Consider the following 6,515-nt stretch of genomic DNA (forward strand, 5'->3'; position numbering starts at 1 on the left):
CACTCCCCTTGAAGGAGCAGTTCTGCAGTTTGGGAGTCCTCCTGGATCCTGCCCTGCTGCTTGAATATCAGGTGGCTGCAGGTGCCAGGAGTGCTTTTGGCCAACTCAAACTGGTCTACCAGCTGCGTCCGTTCCTGGAGGCAGTTGACTTGGCCACAGTGACACATGCATTGGTGACATTGAGGCTTGATTACTGTAACGCACTCTATGTGGGGCTGCCTTTAAAAATGGTTCAGAAATTGCAATTGGTTCAAAATGCAGCAGCCAGAATCTTAACTGGAGCACAGCGCAGGGAACATATCACCCCTGTGCTTTATCGACTCCACTGGCTCCCAATTGGTTTCTAGGCCCAATTCAAAGTGCTGGTTCTGACCTTTAAAGCCCTAAATGGCCTTGGACCAATGTACCTGAGGGACCGCTTACGCCCATATGTACCTGCCCGGGATTTAAGATCATCTGCCTCTGGTCTCCTCTGCATGCCTGGAGTGAAAGATGTTAGACTGACAGGCATGTGGGAGAGAGCTTTTTCAGCTGTGGCCCCCAAGCTTTAGAATACTCTACTCCAAGAAGTTCGCTCTGCGCCCTCACTGTTGGTTTTCCAGAGACTTCTGAAAATGATCTTGTTCTGGAGAGCCTTTGGGAAGGATTGAAGGTAGAGCCTGACACTGATTTTATGCCTTCTGCATTAAATTTTACCTTTGTAGTCCCTTTAGTATATATGTGTGTGTGTGTGTATAGTATTTTATGTATTTTAATTGTATTGTATGTATTTTAATTGTATTGTATGTATTTTAAATGTATTTTAATGTTTTTGTGATTTTACTGTTTACGATTTTATTATGTACATGTTTGATTTTATTTTTGTAAGCCACCCTGAGTGCCCTATTATAGGGTAGAAGGGCGGGATAGAAATATTTTAAATGAATAAATAAATTAAATAAATAAACTGCTTTGAGGTCACATAACAGAAAGAGTCCAATAAATAAACTCCCATCAGCTCCAGCCAGCATGGACAATAGCTGGGATTCATGAGAGTTGTAGTCCTCATGAAAACTTTTCACCATTTTAGGGTGAATTACTCCTAATAAACACATGTTTGTACGCAGTTTTAACTAATGTGCACATTTTGCAAGCAGTTTCTCCTCATATAGTGCATTTTGTATGTTATGTTAACTAATATATTCATTGTTATGCATACTTTCACATTATATAAGCATTTTTGTAAACATTGTTTGGTTGGAGGATTACAACACAAAATTCAGATATGTACGGGTGTAAGTCCCATTGAACTTAATGGCATTTATGTTGGTGTAGTGTAGGCATGCATAGGATTGTGTTATAACAGTGCAATTCTATAAAAGCTACCCAAAGTAAGCCCCATTGAATACAAATTGAATTGTATCTTGCCCCTTTACTATCCTGGAGGCAGATAATTGCTTTTTACTTAGTGCATGAATGACTTTCTCTCCTATTACGTGGAAGTGCCATGTGATCTCCCATTTCTTAGCAATATATACATTCCTCTTCTGTTTTCCTGCATTGGATTTAAACTCCCAGCCCACCCACACTGTGCCACTCTGTTTCACATTCTATGCTACTAATAGGTATCTTAAATTTTTATAAGAGGCACTGAGACATCATCAAATGCCTGGAAAAGTTAAAGTTGTAGCACTGATAACTAACATTTTTTGGTGAGCATTTTTTTAGGGGAACTGGCTGAGGAGAAGGCAAGGAGTTTGGTAAAAACCCTGATGAGCCACTGGATTTTCATACAAATGGTCAATTTAAATTGGACAATATGGTGGAGGGCTGCTGTGTGTGGCACTTGGCTTTGTTAGAAACATACAACTGCACCACACACCCCAACAAGCCCTCTTAAATATGAGAGAAGGAGAACCTTGAGATGAACTGCTCAATATATTTGTTGTTGTTATATGCCTTAAAGTCGATCATGACTTATGGTGACCCTATGAATCTTTCTGGATATATTAATAGGGTTTTCATGGTAAGAGGTATTCCGCTAAGCCTACGGCACCTGGTATTCCCAGGCGGTCTCCCATCCAAGTACTAACCAGGCCTGACCTTGCATAGCTTCTGAGATCAGACGAGATCGAGCTTGTTCAGGGTAGTATGGCCATAGCAATATATTTGTAGTCATGATCAATTTTATTTATTTATGTATTCATTCATTCAATTTATGTCCTACCCTTCCTCCTGAAAGAGCCCAAAGTGGCAGTATATACCACATTTCCCGCAAATATGTCTGTGCTTAAAGTGGTTCATGTAAAGAACAATCTAGATACAGTAGTAATATAACAATGCAGATGCAGACACCATGGTGTGGTGCCGCCACTCACCTGACCTCCACTTGGTTGCATTGCTACTGCTTACCAATAGGTAGATGGAGAGGGGTGAAGTGGCAGTAGATCAGCATGGTGCAAGCACACTGGCAAAGCCCATCCAGTGCTCCTCACACTGTACCAAAGTTGATGTCACTTTGCCCCTCCTCCAGTACCTCCTGGTAAATGGCATAACCTCACCACGTGGTCCACTACTGTTAAGAAGTATAATATCACTACCACACTAAAATATATATAATAGCAGTTCATTTAACATATCAAAATTAAGTAATCATAAAGCTCACCAATAGTTTGAGTAAAAATATCCAATAACCTAATATCCAAAAGTTTTATTTTTGGCACCTGCTTAAAACTTTTTCGTTTGGGAAGCCAACCCAGACACATAGATACTGATGCGCTTTTTTTTTTAGGTTTTGCTGTTTTGTTTTAAAATATTTTAATTACTTGTTTTTAACCGTTTTATTGATAATGTCTTTGTAACCCACTTAGAAGTTTTTTTAACAAGCAAGTGGTATGTAAATTTTAATAAATAAACAAATAAAGCAATAGCTTAGCAACCATACCAATAGCAGCAAGCCAATTCAATTTAATTCAGTACCACTTGTGTGTCATTACATTTCATAATAACCCGTCATAAAAGAAGTCCAGACAAATCATGAAGCCAATGGTGGTTGCCAGAGTGGGGCAGTGGTGCTTACCTGGCCTCCCATCACTAACATCACTGCGGCTTACCAGGAGGGTAAGGTAGAGGTGAGGTACAGGCGCAAATACACTATTGGAGCCAATTCTGTCCTTCTACCAGTTTGTTTGCATCAGGCTAACCATGTTGCCACTTCATCCCTCTCCTTTTCCTGCCCATTAAGCTGCGACACTGGTGATGGGAGGCCAAGTAAGCAATACTGCCTCCCCAACAGCTACTGTATCTAGCCAAAGTTTCACTATTGTCATGTTTTCACAGTTTTCTTGTTTTCATGAACATCACAAATTACGTTTCATTTAAAAAAATCTTATCAAATAACAACAAAATTCATTCTCTAGCTGTAATTTGGGTGTATATTTTGCTCTTGCATTTCAATACATAAAAAATAATAATCAAGATTAAATAGTAGGGGAGTGCACAGACCAAAAAAATCAGTTTGGACACTGCTTTGGCACCTCAGAAAATAGCAAGATTTGGTCTGAAATGCTTTGCAGGCTGTCCAGTTTACCTCTAGGTCTGGATTCTAATCTTGCCTTGGAAAAACAAAGCTTCATGCCTTCCCCATTCACTATTATGGGGAAATAGAATATGTCTATAACTCCCCCCCATTCTGAAGAAAATGAATATTAGCTCCTGCTAAGTGGATAATGTGTGACATATTACAGATAAATAGACCCAGACATTTCTGTGTTGCTCACCTTTACAATTTGACCCCCCTGCCAAGGAACCATCTGTAACTTTTTTTTTTTTTTAAGTGCAATTGGATGAATGTTGCAGGTGTGGTGAATCCTCCTGGGAGAATCAGTCTTGCCACATTTAAGAATGATAGCTGCAGAGGTTTCCCATTAAGGCCAGCCTTTACAGTTTGGGGTAGGGAAAAAGAGATTAGCTTCAGATGAAGCTTGCTCAGTAGCTGCAGGACTAGCTTCCCAGCAGTGAGATTGCTGCCATTTACCAAGAATGAGGGGGGGCAAGATGGGAGGGAAGTCATTATGGGATGTGTGCACCAGCAGGGTCAATGGGGCATTCCCACTAGTGTGCCCATACTGACCTCCCTGCCACCTCACCCTTCCCGTAAGAGGCAGTGACCCTGCTGCTGGGAAGCTAGCATTGTGGCTCCACCCCACAAGGCAAGCTGCTTCTGATTTGCTTAATCTCCACTACTATTTTGTGGGCAATTTGTACGAAAACAGCATATTTTTCCCTAGGTAAGAAACCTGCCAAATTACAGATAGATAGGTCCAGAAAGTTACATATGAAGCACCTTTAAATTGTAATGTGCCCCCCCCCAAAAAACCAGCTATAACCTTTTAGAAGAATTATGCAGCATGGTAACCCCTTTTGAGTCCTGCCAAATTTCCTGCTGCAGCAGTTTTTCTATAATGGTGATCTTTACAGTTGTTTTTTTTTAAAGTTAGAACAGTTTAAGACTTTCAAATCCAAAACAAATTCACATTTCCACAAAGCATCAAAAAACAACTTACACAGTACGAACACAAAAGATAACGCATACAACAAAAAGTAAAGGAAATTTTAAAGAAAGAAAACAACACATAGGGCCTGTTTACATGAGGAGGGATTGATTCTTAAACCGCTCTGAGAATTGTAGCTCTGTGAGGGGAATAGGGATCTCCTAAGAACTCTTGGCATGCTTAACAAATTACAGTTTCCAGGATTCTTTGGGGAAAGCCATTACTGTTTGAAGTGATGTAACACTGCTTTAAATGTGTAGTGCAGATGGGGACAGAAGGCCTTGAATGTGCAGCATTTTCAAAACTAGCAAAGAGCACAGATCAGGGAGAAACAAAGTGATACATTACTTTAACATCTCTTCCCCAAAGCGCTATGTCTGGAGAGCCCTAGTAAAGTCATTCCCTCTGATTGGAAGCTATATGAACCAGTCACAAAAAAGCTCTCCTCCCCCCCCCCTTATTTTCTTTATATGACTGGCTTAGAGATAAGTGGTTCAGTTTTTGCTGATACACTGTTTGCAGCATTTTATTCAACATCCAAATCACCCCAAAGCATTTCAGAGGTGCCATCTTTGGTTTAGGGCACTTCAAAGTGATCCTGCTTCAGTTCAGAATAGTCCTGAATCTGTCCAAAGTGGCCCCTCTTGAGTTCTTGATTTGGAATTTATCCAAATCTTTTGCACACCCCAATTAGGTAGCATACTTTGGCAGGAATACTAAAGGCAATTAAATTTTAAAATTTCAACTGACGCCAGCTTGGCCACATATTAATGTAACAAGCCAGCATAAACCAGATGATTTTGCAACCAAATTACCTAAACCTTCTATTGTAATGTAACATTTCTCCAAAGAGAGTGGTCTCATTATTTTCATCTAAATGTGTGTCTGTGTTTCACTGACTGTAATGAAATGAATCCACGCACAAACCAGTATTATTTCCAATTACAATTCCTTTTCTGTGTAAGCCATAGAAATATGAATTACAATTCAAATTTTCATGCCAGCTATTACTTATCAACATTGATAATTTGTATGAAAACTATATTTTATACATCATGTGAAGATTAAATTATTCATCATCAGGCAGTTCAGAGCTCTGTTCTATTACAGCTTTCATATAACTCTCAGTCTAATCTAAATCATTATGTTCCTTTCAAATAGCTCAGGCTTTGGTTAGAACAGATTCTACTCTGCTGAAACAGGCTGATTAAAGAACTATGAACTTCAATCAGGTAAAAGTAAGAAAGGCCAATATGAAAGAGGGCATTTAATTTTGTAGAGATTGACTTCCGGGAAGGGTGACTTAGCCTGTGCCTGCTTTTGAGACGGGCTCCTGCCTCAAAAGAAGCTTATTCAGATATATCAGTCAGATTTTTTTTTTTTTGACTGATTAAACTTCTCCCGGGTAGGGAGAAACGAAGAGATTAACCTCAAAGCCTATTTTTGTTGGGACGACCAGATCTCATTAATTTATGGGACGAGGTCCAGCCGACGAAGGTGGGACGGATTTTCAACAACAAGCTCTATCTGATAAAGCGAACGTTCATCTTATCTTCTAAGAGAGAACGCACTAACAGGCAAGCACCCTTCTTTCTATATTTTTCTTTTACTTGACTTAAATTGTTGCTGTTTAAAAGAGATTTGCCAGATTGATCGGTTTTTGACATCTCACTGGGGAGCCATAACTTCTCTCTGCTACTCACTAATTAATAGCTTATCTCTGTTTTTGTTGCAAAAAGCTGTCCTGGATTTGCATTCTAAAGATATACACAGAAGAGGGATTTCTATTCCAGATTTTTATTTTGAAGAATATTATATTGTCTGAGACTACTCTCTTTTTGGTCTATTTTATTTTGACGAATCTGTTTCCTGACGACCGCCATTAATTGTTTCGATCCTGGGAACTGCATTTTGTTTACTTAAGCATGGAGAGATAAGGCTGTCTGCTCTGTTTATACTGTGATGTCACCAAGTTTGGAGTAT

General features: G+C 39.5%; 1 pseudogene; it reads right to left on the minus strand.

Annotated features, from left to right (window-relative positions):
• Positions 1-2,023: 2,023 nt before the first annotated feature.
• On the minus strand, positions 2,024-2,142 carry LOC133375785 (5S ribosomal RNA; annotated as a pseudogene).
• Between the last annotated feature and the right edge of the window lie 4,373 nt (positions 2,143-6,515).

The sequence above is a fragment of the Rhineura floridana genome, chromosome 1 (assembly GCF_030035675.1).
Source record: "Rhineura floridana isolate rRhiFlo1 chromosome 1, rRhiFlo1.hap2, whole genome shotgun sequence".
Lineage (NCBI taxonomy): Eukaryota > Metazoa > Chordata > Lepidosauria > Squamata > Rhineuridae > Rhineura > Rhineura floridana.